The sequence below is a fragment of the Miniopterus natalensis genome, chromosome 10 (assembly GCF_054644295.1).
Source record: "Miniopterus natalensis isolate mMinNat1 chromosome 10, mMinNat1.hap1, whole genome shotgun sequence".
Taxonomy (NCBI): Eukaryota; Metazoa; Chordata; class Mammalia; order Chiroptera; family Miniopteridae; genus Miniopterus; species Miniopterus natalensis.
In genome coordinates this window covers 68,312,262-68,327,146 of record NC_142090.1, presented here as the reverse complement: position 1 = coordinate 68,327,146, position 14,885 = coordinate 68,312,262, and the positions used below count along the sequence as shown (strand labels likewise).

Here is a 14,885-nt window from a genome sequence, read left to right as displayed (position 1 = left end):
TTGGTGGCTGGAAGAATATACTACCCATTATTCAAATGGATTAAAAGCAATCTTTAAAAAAAAAACATGATTTCTCTTGCCCAATAAATTTTCTCCTGCATGACTTAAAATGATTTGTTCTCATTGAGAATTCAAATTTTACTTGTTTAACAGAATACTTGGTTACTATTTGCTCCACATATTATTTCATAATGGTTATTATTAATAAGGCTTTGATTCTGGTTAGATATTTACTACTGAGAAGAATTAATGTATTGAATTTGTGAATTTTTATAAATTTATAAATGTATAAATTTTATTTTAAAGAGCGATTAGGAAAAAATCAAGGTAATCTGAATTGTGTTGTTCTAATTCTTTGCTTGCTTGACTTCAGGAGAGAAAATTCGAGATTTGGTTCCTGGACATGGCAGTTTCAGGCATAGGAACATCAACTTCCATGGGAAGTGATATGAGAAAACTGTAATTAAGTACATATTATGTCATCTTGAAAAAGAAGGTTCAGGTTATATATTTTTCCTCTAAGACACGGGTGTGGAACTTTTTTTCTGCCAAGGGCCATTTGGATATTTATAACATCATTTGAGGGCCATACAAAATTATCAATTTAAAAATTAGCTATGAAAAAGGCTCCTAGATTTATTGAATTTTGAGTCCCGCCTGCGGTTGCCTTGGCAGGGCCAGACCAAATGATTTTGAGGGCCATATATGGCTCCCAGGTCATCTAGAGCCCCCATCTCTGCTCTAAAATATCTATTTTTTAACTAAACTTTTTTTTCAAATGTGGTTCTAAGTCACCTTGATTTATTTTATGTAGATGATGCTTTTAGGAGGTAATAGGCATATCTTTTTTCTTTTCCCTTTCACCTCAATGTCATCATTAATTGTTTGTTCTGCCATCAACTTCTGCAACTGCTAATCTCATTTAAATGTTTTTTTAAATGCTGCTAAAACTCTAAAAGGAATCTATCAGACCCTAGAGTAAAGCCCTGGAAACAGACTGGAAAAGACTTGAATGTAGCAATTAGACCTACCTATAAAATGCAGGACAGAGGCATCAGGGCCAGGTCCCATTTTGGTTGAAGGAATACAGTGATAAAAAGGGCTCTCTGGCTTTCAGGATTTTACACACTCAGGGGACAAAATGACAGACTCTACTTCCACATTAATAATTCCTAAAATCAGTGACTTTCACCTTTTTTTTGATGTGCTAGCTGATGTTCAAGTACATTGCACTGCTCTGAGAGTATACAGGGTTATGAATATTTCTATTCCACTAGTTACTGTTGTGATTTCAATGGTGGTTATTGTCATAGCGGCTACAGCAGATTGATGACTGGTTATCGCGGGGGTCAGCAATAAAATATCAAGACCGAGTGGCAAGTATCAGTACTGGATTCCAGTTTCTGGAGAAACATGTTAAAGCAGATGGGACCAAACATTTCTGGAGCAACTGAAGTTTCAGATCAGTGTTGAGAGAGCAGGAATGAGAGAGCAGGACTTACAGAGCAAATTAAACCACACACCTATCAAACTGAGGTAGAGGTCAAGGACTTGGTCTTAAACTTAAGACAGAATACTTGAATTTAGAACTATAATTTATGATCAAAAAAGGTCTAATGAATCCAGCAATTTGAAAACAAGTCATAGCTCAAACTTCCTCTTCACTGAAGGCAAGACTGGTTGAAAACCTCGAAGACTATTAGATGAGATAATTCACCTAAAAGCACCTAGCCCACCTAGCCCTGGCACTTGGTCAATATAGTTATTTATCTCCTTTTTATATGCCATCCAGGAACCTCTAAAATCATCTACAACCATTCCATTTATACTATTCTCTCCTAAATCAGGAGAAATTTAGCTTAGAGAAGATTATGAAAATGCAATCTGTATCATGTTTTATCTTGTACTAGAGCAACACTTAACAATTATATCAGCCCCCTCTGAAAATAAATTGCTTCCTATTCACCAATATATTGATGAAGAAATTTAAAGAGACTTTAATACATAGAGAGCAGGCTGACAGCTGTCGGGGCGCAGGAAGGAGCTGAGGGGGGCAGGGTGAAAAGAGTGAGCAAAAAAAAAAAGAGAGAGAGAAACAAGGTGGTGATTGCCAGGGCAGAGGGTAAAGGGGGGGGGGATAAATGGTCATGGACAGAGACTTGACTTAGGGTGGTGAACACACAATACAGTGTACAGGTGATGTGTTGTAGAATTGTGCACCTGAAACTGGTAAAGTTTTATTAACCAGTGTCACCCCAATAAATGCAATAAAAAGAAATATCAAAAGAGATTTTAATTAAATGTTATTAGGCTAAGAAATTGGTTCATATAATATCAACTGTGGGTGACACTTAAAGTATTTGATTTGAGAAATGATCTCCATCACATTTCTTTTGTAGAACTACATGCCATGGGAAATAAAGAAAACAAGTATATCTTCAACTAAAAGCTCTGAAAGGGAAGCCATCATATCACAAAACTGAATCACAGTGCAAGGAAGCCATCTGCACACCCCTTTTCTGCACTGAATTTCAAATGTTTGGAACAAAGCAACACCCACCCGCCATCATCTGACTCCCTGTGAACTGTCAGTCTGATAAGGCTAAAAGGTTTCTATCACTGATTTTTTTTCCCCTCCAGAAAAAAAATACCATTTTAACTTTATGTCTCATGGTTTACATTCAGCATATAAGCATTTAAATATCACTCCTGTTTTATGTGTATATTTGAATAACTCCTAATATTGACGTACTTTCAAGAAAAATCTTCTTTAGAAATTTAAACAAGATGTTCAAGAATGCAAAACCGGATTTTAGTAAACTGAGTTCAACTTAAAAGTGATGCTGCGAGGAAAAGAGCAACAAAATGTTTCCTAGTGGTTATGTACGATTGTTTTATTAGGTTTGATAAGACTAAACAGTCCAAAGATTTGACAGTCCTGACACCTGGCATATGAAAGATGGAATTCCTGAATGGAAATTATTCTTATTGAACTTCTCTGAAGAGTTTTGGCTGGAAAGAAGTATCTTTTCCAAAGCCAGTGCATTCTCGGCACTCCTTCAACTGGCTGAAAAATGAGGTACTGAATTCTTTGCTTAATGGGAAATCTACTGTTGTTTTAATACATATTTTTGGAACCTTTCTTTAAAAAAACTTCTGTCATCACTTTTCTTTTGTGGAAATAAATATGACACCATATGGGAAAAAATGTTGTAGCTCCATATGTATAGAATAATATTCTGAATTTAAGGATGAACTAACTCTACCCTCCATTTAATGACTAGAAAATACTGAAAACAACACTCATACAAGTTTATATGCAAAAATCCAAGGTGGTATGGCTACTGTGTACTTGGCTGTGTTTAGGTTAAATCAAAGGTGTTTATAATATGAATAATAAGGTATTTTTATGCGGCTACATTATTTATCTTACTGATTCTACTGTGTGATGCACAACAGACCCATTATTGTACTTCAGTTCAGATATTTATATACAATATAGTTCAAAGAACTGATTCCTATCCTTCTACCTACTGCTTAAAAAAAAAAAGTAAGACAGAAAACCAAATAAAAAGAGGTCATAAATCTCAATAGTACAGATGTTGAAAAAGGAAAGTGCTTTTTTTGTGGGGGTCTGTCAATGTATCACATAAACTTTTAAGCTATGAAATCCATAAAGAATAGTCTCATGATTAAAAACAAACAAAAAAGAGAGTATGGATTAATTGAACAAAGAAATACAGAATTCTGTAGACTTGATTTAGAGACCAGTAGAGGAAGCTATCCATTTTCAAAGGTCTAAGACACAAAGTATTCTGTGATTCTGGGTTATCTTCTCTACTCAGCTCAAGTCTCAACAGTAGGAGTCAATATGGGGCCCCTACTTGGTGTAGGGAGCCAACAGGTATCCTGAACATTTGCCTTTTTAACCTCTTTGAATATGTTCCATATGAGTCTGATGTCGTAATAGGTGATGGACCAGGATTCATGAACCCAGAAAAATGAGCCAAGTGAAATTTTATCCTAGACATGATTAACATCTCTTATTGAATCACTTCAGATGGCAGAGAACTTACTTCCTTCTGAGACATTTTATCTTTGATCCAAACATGATTTCTCTCTACCTTTTACTTATTTTCCTCTGGCACCTAGAGAAACATTTATCTTCTATTCCAGATGGTAATTTCAAACATGTGAAGATAGTACTCATGTTCCCCAGCTTACAGGTCCAATTGAATATAGCATTCTCCAGAGAAATCCACAGCTCTTTCTGTCTTTTTTTAATTAAATTTACGGGGGTGACATTGGTTAATACAATTACATAGGTTTCAAGGGTACAATTCTATGATACATCATCTGTATATTGCATTTTGTGTTCACCATATATTTGATTCTGTTTACCCTTTACTAGTACTCCACCCCCTTTCCCTCTGGTAACCACCATACTGTTGGCAGTGTCTCAGTTTTTATTAGTTTTTTCTTGTTTGTTCCTTTGTTGCTTTCAGTTTTATATCCCACATATTAGTGAAATCATATTGTTCTTAACTTTTCCTGCCTGACTTATTTTGCTTAGCATGATATTCTCAAGATCTGCATTGTCGCAAATGGCAGCATTTCATCTTCTCTTATGGCTGAGTCGTATTACATTGTATATTTATGTCACATCTTCATCCAGTCATTTATTGAGGGACACTTTGGTTGTTTCCATGTCTTAAGAACTCATACAACTCAACACCAAAAAACCAAATAATTCAATTAAAAAATGGGCAGAGGACCTGTCACTGTAAAAATGTGAATTATTATCATGTTTGTTCCTCATCTTAATTCCACATCTTTAAATAAGTTACTGTTTATCCCAATACATTTTAAAATGTGTCATTTAGCACACCTCAAACACATTCCAATTTTTTGTTGAAAATAGGAACACTATCACCCTTTTAGTAACATTACCTGTGATCAGAAAATAAAATATGTTCTACAACATTTACAATGAACCACACTTCCAACACATTGACAATGTTGATTTATCCACAGGATTACCTCCTTACCATTAATGAACTCTCTCTCTCTTTCTAAAATTTTTCTTTTTCTTACAGTAATTTATGGATAAGACAGCAAAACAATACTTAATCTACAATACAGTTTCTTCCCCACATGAGTATTCATGCTTTCCAGTTTTCACCTTTATTTTATCTGAGGTCTCAAATTATTGACAGGATAGTCATTTTTTATATACTTCCCTGGGCCAATACTTGGTTTAATTTCAAACTCCTGTTAAGATGCAGGTATCAGTCTTCAGCTCTGAACCCCTGTCAAACATTTCAGAATGGTCCTTGTATTTCTTTTTTGTAAAATGAAAAATATCAGAGGTGAGGAGGCTCCTCTTTTGCAATTATTTTTTCTTAATATTTTATTTTTATTTATTTATTTTTTAAATATATCTTTATTGATTTCAGAGAGAGGAAAAGAGAGGGAGAGAGAGAGATAGAAACATCAATGGTGAGAGAGTCATTGATCAAGCCCACAACCCGGGCACGTGCCCTGACAGGGAATCGAACCCCGATCTCCTGGATCCTAGGTCAATGCTCAACCACTGAGCCACGCCCGGCCGGGCATATTTTATTTTTTTATTGATTTCAGAGAGAGGAAGGGAGAGGGAAAGAGAAATAGAAACACCAATGATGAGAGAGAATCATTGATTGGCTACCACTTGCATGCCTCCTACTGGGGATTGAACCCAAAACCTGGGCATGCGCACTGACCTGGAGTCGAATTGCAACCCCCTGGTTCATAGGCCACTGCTCAACCACTGATCCACACCGGCTGGGCCTCTTTTTCAATTCTTAATTCCCCTGTTTATACTTATGCATACAAATAAGGCTCAGATGCAATCACTTGATATCAGATATGTGAGAAAGGAGTACAAAAAAAAATCTTCAAGATGAATGATTTCAGCTCTCACCTTTAAGAGTATCTCTTGGAACAGCCAGAAGTTGGTAATTGTGAATATTGTCATATTTGCCCTGGATAATAAAAGCTTTAAAATTTCCTTTTGAATGCATGTGTTATGTCTGAGGAATGTTTCAATAGTACTAAAGATTTATCACTCATTGAAAATGTTGTCAGAGCTTTCCTATGCGTTGGATATTTGGATAGTGAAAATTTTAAACTCCCAGTCTCCTGGCGCCTTTTGCAGGCTCCAGCCTAAAGCTGATCTAAGCTAGAGAAGAGATTTATGTGTAAGCAAGTTGAGAGTTCTAATTAAAATCTTGTTCTGGACATGCTAATAACTGAAAGAAGACAGTGTTTGTAATGAAATGACCCATTACATAAAGAATGAAGGGAAAATCAAGGGGCCTGTTTAAGTTTTCATCCAAGAATGAGAGAATTCTCTCATGGAATAAAATTTAAAGGGGCTGCAGGGAACAAAAGTAAAGCTGCATTTTGATCGGTTATAATTCATGATTCTTGCTACTTTGGAGGTGGTGGCAGCAGAATCTCTGAGGGTAATTGCTTTAAGGAAACTCTCAGGAAGACCAGAGAGATCATGGGCACTGAAAATGCAGATTTGAGCAAAATGCCCTCTTCCAAGCCGGGCGAGGGACCAGTGGTGCCTCCCACCCTTAAGAGGCCATTCCCACCCCATCAATGTGTATTGACAAATGGAAAATTAAATCTAACAAACAGGGAGGCCCCCTTCTAATGGTATGGATTATACACAATCCTTGGGACCTGGGGATCTGCAATAAGAGAGATCAAATTTCTCACTAGTGACTCAGAGTCAGACTTATTTTGATTTAGAAATTTATATGTTTTGATATCTCAATGTGTGGTTTTATTTAAAATATAATATTTGCTCCCTTTTTAAAAGTTTGTGGAAGAGAAGGAAATGAATGGCAGTAGTTGATTCAAGACCTGTACTGGGTGAAAAGGCCATTGGAAGGGCATGGAGTGGGTGATTTTGAGTCAGTAATATCTAAAGATAATTCATAAACAGCCTGGAGTTTCTGCACATCTCTCTCTGGGGCCCCCAGGATGTACATCCCTGTCAACGGTGTAGTTGTACATAGTCCAAACACCATAAGAGCATTTTAGAAAATTACTAATCTTGCTTTACTTGCCTTCCTGGCAAATTCTCTGTGAGTGGTTATTTTTTAGTCCTTAATAGATAGGCGTTTTGTGCCTTTAGAAATACACTGCAATTTTATGGCTCTTTGTGATGAGTGAATTTTTCAGCAACCATATGGTGTGGCTGGCTCCGGCTCCATCAAACTCTAATAACCCTCAGAGTATGCGGAGCAGCTTGCTCATTCAGATCTCTCCTAAGCCTTCCTATACTGATTGCAGTCTTTGATAAGTCAAGTTGTTGAGTTTTCAGTCTCTGCCAGAAGTTTTAAATAAGAAAGCTTGAAACTCATCATTTGGTTGAGCTTCATTTCGCAAAACTTGCTTTCTCCTATGCCCTAGGCACAACAAATTTAAAGCATAAGTTTGCATATTAATTTTGAATATTTTGGAAAATTTTGTTTCTCAAGCCTCTACATGTAAAGTTCTTGAATCTCTTGGGATAGTTTTACTATCCCTTTTCATTTTATTTGTATCAGGATATTTTCTTTTGACCATATACTCAGAGTTTATACTTATTGAAATTTTCTGAAATGTGCTTAACTTTGCAATTATTTCAGAATTTAATGTAGTATAATATTATGTAGTATCATGAACTTGTTGTATAATGTAAAAAACTCTTCTATTTTTTATAATATGATAATCATTTAATTAATATCTACTATATGCCTAATATGGTATCTTCCCTGATGAAATTAATACCTAGAATGAGATATTACTACCATTAGTCATAATAGTATTGAATACAGGGAATATTTGTCGAGTGGTTCCTACCTACCAGGCACCATTGTAGAATTTTACATGTCAGATGTCAATTTTCATATGTAAACAAATGAATACTATTATTACTTTCTTTTAATATTAAAAGAAAGTGAGAAAAGAACAAACTTATTCTCTTGCTCCACTCAGGTAAAAAATGTCACATAGATAGTACAATGAATTCAAATTTAGGCAACTTAATTCTTCTGAATTATTCTGTTTTTCTAGCCAAGATAGAAAAGACGGACAAATTAAAATATTTCTGATAAGAGGAGTTCAGCTTATCAAAGGCCTAGTGATTCTTACAAAAAAAACCCCGGGGCTTTATCTTTGGAACAAGGTAGCTTACTGAGGCAATTTTAGTGAGGGACTGACATAATTGGGTGCAATTTCAGAAAGCTTTACCTGGTAGTTGTGTGGTGAATTAAAGGCAGGAAAAGAGAAATAGTCAAATGTTATTCCTAAGTTTCTGGTTTTTGTTGCTGGTGAATGGAATATTTATATGACAGTGGAGAAGTCAAAGAAATAATGAACTCAGGTTTGAAAATGTGGGGTTGCACTGTGGGAAACTGGGAATGAAGTAGAATTTGGCACTCAAATAGAGATTTGCATAAGAGTTCTGGATGGAATAAATGAGTCTCAAGGAGTTGAATGGGATTATCCTTTGAGCGTTATAAAATATTGAGAGAAAAGAGCCAAGGACTCAGGAAAACTCCAAGAGTTATGGGAGTCCCAGAAAAAAGGGAGTTGACAAAGTTGCCTGACAAAAATTCTGAACAGTGATGGGAGAAATACAAAGCTAGCAGGTATTATGAAAACCAAGAAAGAGGGCATTTCAGGAGACAGGACAATGGTTATCCATTCTTAAGAAAGGCTTTGTAATCTGATGACAAAAGATTCTGTTGGATTTATTTCCAATGAGATTGTTGTCAATCTTGGTGTGAGTAATTTCAGTGGACTGATGGCTTTCACAAAGCAAGCTGAAGCTGATTGGGGAAGACTTGGGAGGTGAGGAAGCAGAAATAGTCAATGTAACAACTCTTTAAGATGATCACCTGTGGAGGCCAGAAGCAAGAATGAGTGGGTGCTGGCCAGAGGGATGTGGAAAAGTAGTACCAATAAGCTTAGAAATAAGAATTCCTAATCAACTGTGGCACTAAGAAAGCAGGATAGGTATAGGCATAGGTGTGTATTTTTACAAATGAATGTAGTGTCAAGAAGCTGAAGTCCTCTGCAGTGATACAGTGGGTTAGAAAGAAGGGGGGGGGGTGCTTAAGGAGCTTAGAGAGCTGCATTAGCTGTGGAAAAGGGAAAGCAGCCAATTGGGGGAACGTAAAAGGATCAGTAAACTGTGTTGAGGAACAGGTTGAGGGTACAGTTCATGGTATGATCCGGGAGTTGGTACTATTTTCTCCAGAAGAATTTAGCACCCTGAGAAAGGCAGACAATTATATTCATTTGTGCTTTGGGGTTTTTCTGTACTAGTGACTAAAGAACTCATTAGAGAAGCGGGCAAGTGTATTATTAGGAGAGGAGTTGAAAAAAATAAATCATGTTTAGTTTGAGTAACAGCAAAAAGATAAAGCATGAATTATTTAATAAGTATCAATACTGTACCAAGTGTAAGGGGATATAGGTACGTGCAAAATAGCTGTGTCCTGCCCTCAATCATGTTACTAGTTGAAATAGAAATAAATAAATACTTCTACAATACCAATGATATCAATTGCTCTGAAAGAAAATTACAATATGTGGTGAGAAGCTAAAAGACACAAAGCGTAGAATGTTTTAGATTGTATATTTTGGAAACAGATCGGCGAAGTGCTTTCAGAAGGAAGTGGGCTTGGATTGAGAGAGAAGATGGCCACAATGTGGCTACACCTGGAGTCTCAGCTGATCCTATATGAAGTCTAGTTATGGGATGACCCTTCAAAGCTGTCCCAGATTGAGGAAAGCAGACAGAGCTTTACATCTTCACTTGACACAGTCATTGTTCACAGGTTGCTGCCCTGGAAAAGTTTATAACCATGAACAAAGTATGCCCACTGCACCTGAGGGAAATTGACAGTGAGGGATGTCACAATGTGCTCTCAGCAGCTCATATTCCCAATAGCGGGGTGTCTGTGGGGGGGTGTATCTCTAAAGAGATCTGAGTGAAGCACTTTATAACTGATTATGGTCTACCACTAAGTGATCCAGATCCACCAGCATCTTCAAGTAAGGTTTCCTATCTGGGAACGGCTCTTCCAGGATTCCTGCTGTCCTTTCCTGGGAAATTTACAATAAAAGGGTTATAGGATGAACTACATACAGTCCCTGCTGCTGCATGTGATCTCTTAGCAGTAACTCACAATCACTGCCCTTCTCCACTGCCCATTCCAGGCTATCCTCATTCTCAGCTAACTCATTTGTGTGCTAGATGGTTTGCCTGGTGGAGTGACTAAGATCTTCACCCCTGAAGGGTCTGAGTCCCTGGTTACCGTTTTCTTCTCAGACAATGACTGCTGTGTTTGTTCATTATTAGAACTGGTCGTGGAAGCAGTGGGATACCCCAGTGAATCCCCTGAGCAAAAATACCTTCAGTCTCATTTTGTAGCATGATCAAGGTGAGTCTTTTGCCAAGATACCTGCTGAAATGGGGATTCTGATATTTTCTTGACACAAGGAGTCTGAAGTTACTAGGGAGCAACTTTCAGATTGAAAGTTAAATTAGGCTCTTATTGTGTCCCTGGTGTGATAGAGAGCCCAAGTGGGTAATTGGACTGATGGTAAGTGGGGCCATGTGTACTTTCAACTCTTTGGTTTCCAGCCTTATGTGTTCGAGATATCAAGGACAAACCAGCATATAAGGTTCATGTGTCCTGGAGAACTACAGTATCCCTCCCTCTCTGTTAGGGGTTGAACTGTGTCTCCCTCCCAAATTCATATTTTGAAGCCATAAACCCCACTATCATGGACTGTGACTGTATTTAGAAATAGGGCCTCTAAAGAGGTGATTAAGTTAAAATGGAGGCCTAACCCAATCTTGTGTCCTGAGGCTTCAATCAGTCCTATATGACTATATGGAACTCAGTTGTCTCAAGCTGGGACAAGGGGCCAGGAATTATTATTCCTGCCTCAGACATGGTATAGCCTTCCGTAGGCAACCATTTCCAGGGAAAGCCGGATGGAACTCTAAGCAGTTGATAGCTGATACTCCCAGCCGTTTACATAACCTCTGAAACAAGGATCTAGGGGAAGCATGCGGTATTTATTGCAGGAGAATTCAAGGTAAGGCTTTTTGTTTTGTGAAAAAATATATAGATTAGTGTCATAAAAAGGAAATGTAAAGGCAAGTGATGGGAGAAGAACCTTTCAGGCAGAAGGAAAACCATGTGTGAAGCTTTGGGGGTTAGGAAAGACTTCTAAAGGACTTGAAGTCCACCATGAAGTACAGTGAACATGGGTGAGAGTAGCTCAGGACCTGTCTGGAGAAGTAAGGAGCAGCTGGATCATGTAGGATCCTTAAGGTTCTGTTAAGGATTTTGAATTTTAGTGTAATATAATGGGAAGTCTTTGAAGAATCAATGGCCAAGAAGTTTAAGAAGTCAAAGTAACATCTTTTTTTAAAAATATCTATTTGAGTGTGAGAGGCAATATTGAGAATGATTTGGGAAAGAACCAAAATACAATCAGAGAGGCCTCTCAGTGATTGTGAATATGAAAACGAGTGAAAAAAGAAACAAAATTTATAACAGAGTCAAATGCACAGGACTTAATAGTGAATTAGTTAGGAACATTGAAAGAGAGGAAAGTGTCAAGAAAGACAAATGAAAACAGTATTCTGGCTTAAAAATCAGATGTTTGGTGTTGTGATCTGGGGGCACTGGAGGTGGAGATTGAAGATCTGAAAGAACCTACAGTTGAGTCAGAACCTGTGAGATAGATGCCCTATGGTGATATCAAGGCAGTTGAATATATGGATATGAAAGTCCAATGATATTACTAGGCCAGAAAAATAAGTTTAGGAGTTATAGATTATACTTAAAGCCAAGGGAAAGAATGGGCTCAAATATGAAGAGGGTATAGGGTGAGAACATATAAAAGATCCCAGATAAGAGACATGAAAGATATTTCCAAATCTGATAGAGTACCTGATTTCTAAATATTCAAACTCCAGCAGTTTACCTTCCCTTTATGTTCCTTTATTCCCCCTCTGTCTCTCTCTACCCCAAACCCGTGCACCTCCACTGGGTGAGCTCCAAACTCTATCAATATGTGGTGTATGTTGCAGACTGTTGCAAGAATGACACTGGAAACCCTTGTCATTCAACTTGAGTGGGTTCTAGGATGCCTTGTGTTTAAATCCAAATGTTTGCTCCCAACCTAAAATACTTCGGAAAGTCTCTTTTCTTTTCAAAGTTGTCTTTATTACAGTTTTATATTTTTAGTTATGCTTATCCCAGAAAAAGATGTTATTACTCCCATTTTTCTTGTCTTTGACACCAGTCTGTCTTGCTTTTGAACAAAGATGTGCCTCAGGATGTGTGAGCTACTTGAATGCAGTGACCATGTCTTATGAATCTTATGGTTCTAATGTTTAACTTATTGTATGGCAAGTAAGCAGTGGTAAACAAATGCTTTTAAATAAATAAATAGATAAATATATAGATAAATAAATAAAAAATAAATAAAAACTGAATAAGTGACTTAGAAGGTGGTATGGGACACGGGGAAAGTTACTATAGCAGACACACAAAAAGGCAGTAACTACTTATAATCCAAGTCATTAGAAAGTCATTGTACCAGGACAGTCTTTTGTACAGCCTGCTCTGACCCCTGGGACAGACAATAGATTCAGAGATGCTGTTAGGTTTGTACATACATGAAAGTATTAAGTACTTTAAAATAGGCATGTTTCATAACACTGTCAAAATGCACATGCTAGGATTGTGGTGGGGATTTTTTAACAGCTGCGTGATGGGTATGAAGCTCCACTAAGAATGCCTGAGGTTACCAAAAAAAAAGGCAGAAAAGAAATGAATCACTTGACATAAAATGACTAAGAAAAGAAGCAAACATTTTTCTATTAGTCAAATGTCAAAGTATGTAGCAAAACTCAAAGCTTAAAAACAAGCAAAATCAAAACAAGATTGCTCAGGCAGAAAAGAAGCGTCGACCAAATAACAAAAGGTTATTCCAAAGCACAGACTTCAGCTCTTTCCTCTGTTCACCAGCAACCTGGCAGCAACTCAGGTTTTAACAATGTACTTTACCAAAGATGATAAATGTGCCAGAAATGTTTATCATAAACAATGGGGGAAGGGAAGACTGCAAAACCAAAAGACCCTGGTGAGAGGTGGGAGGGGGCTGGCTGGAGCTCTAAGGGGAACCAAGGTGCTATGTTTGAGCAATTTGTATTTTCTGAAAACCAGGCTCTGGGATTTTTCCTTTTGCTCTTTTCTTAAATTACTTTTCTGATATAAGTACAACACATTTATTAATAACAAGTAAAGCTAAGTAATATTAGCTTGATCAAAGAAAGTTTGTATTGTAGGATTTCATAACTGAAAACCATTTGAAATTATAAACAAAATATTAGGGGTTTTTTCCATGTCCAATATTTTTGGGACATTTTGAAGGGAACTTTTTCATTATTCAAAAAGGAAATGATTAATCTGCTCTGTTCATTGCCAGATGGTAGCATGAACTTGTAGTTTATTTAAGGACAGTCTTAAATGTGGGGGGAGGAAAATCCTTCCTACTTGCAATGTATCAATAATTTGGTTGAACATAAATTATTTACTGTGTAATTACATGAAAGATGTGTTTCCTATATTCTCCCTGACGTCACCACAAATAAATTGCACCCAAAATCATATTACATGCTGACAACTTTATGGGGCTATTCAAGAATCCTTTCTTGAAACTATTCTAATACTAAAAGAATTTTCTCTATTTGGCTTTTTTAGACCTTAAATGACACCCAAAATATTTCTATTTGACTATGTACTACCTGTTGTTAATAGATAAACTGACTCATTTTATTAAAAATAGTTATTCTAGCATTATTTTCTAGCATTTTTATAAATATGACTCAAACATACCTTGAAAAAAGTCAGAATTTTGGAATATCCATTTTTCTTGAAAATACATTAAACGATAGAGAATTCAGTACACAAACCCACTCTCCAAAGGCTACAGAGATGAAATAAAAATCTATTTCTTACATCCACACAATGGAATATTATTCAGTAAGAAGAAGAAATGTGCTATTAAGCCATGAAAAGGCATGAAGGGATCATAAATACATATCGCTAAGTGACAGGAGCCAATCTGAAAAGGCTAATAGTGTGTGATTCCTACTATATGACAACCTAGAGAAGGCAGATGGAGAAAAAAATATCACTGCTTACCAGTGTCTAGTAGGAGGCGGGGGTGATGAATAGGTGGATCACCAGAGCTTTTTAGGGCAGAGAAATCATTTTGCATAATGACAGATACGTGTCATTAAACATATGTCAAAACACAGGATGTACACACAAAGAGTGAACCCTAATGTCAACTGTGGACTTTAGTCAACAATCAGGTATCAATGTTGGCTCATTAATTCTAGCAAATATATAATACTAATGCAAGACATTAATAATAGGGGAAACTGGAGGTGAGGGGGTATATGAGAATACTCAGTACTTGTCAGTTTTTCTGTAAACCTATAACTGCTCAAAAAAAACCCAAGTCTATTAATTTTTAAAAAATCTATTGTCTTTTCCTGCCCAAACTTTAAAATCTAGGCAGGTGTATAAATAACTATCATTAGTTTCCTAGGTTTGCCATACAAATTACCACAAACTTGTGGCTATAAACAACAGAAATTTATTTTCTCACAGTTCTGGAGGCCAGAAGTCTGAAATCAAGGTGTCGATAGGATCATACTCCCAGAGGGGAGAATCTTTCCAGCTTCTGGGGGTTCCAGGACTTCCTTGGCTTACATCAATCCAATCTCAGATTCCAATTTCCCA

At 36.8% G+C, this 14,885-nt stretch overlaps 1 long non-coding RNA gene across 1 annotated transcript in view; it reads right to left on the bottom strand.

Moving 5' to 3' along the window:
* Window positions 1–14,885, bottom strand: part of LOC107541680 (uncharacterized) — a 110,736-nt gene that overhangs the window by 36,184 nt on the left and 59,667 nt on the right. The gene's annotated exons all lie outside the window — the stretch shown is intronic.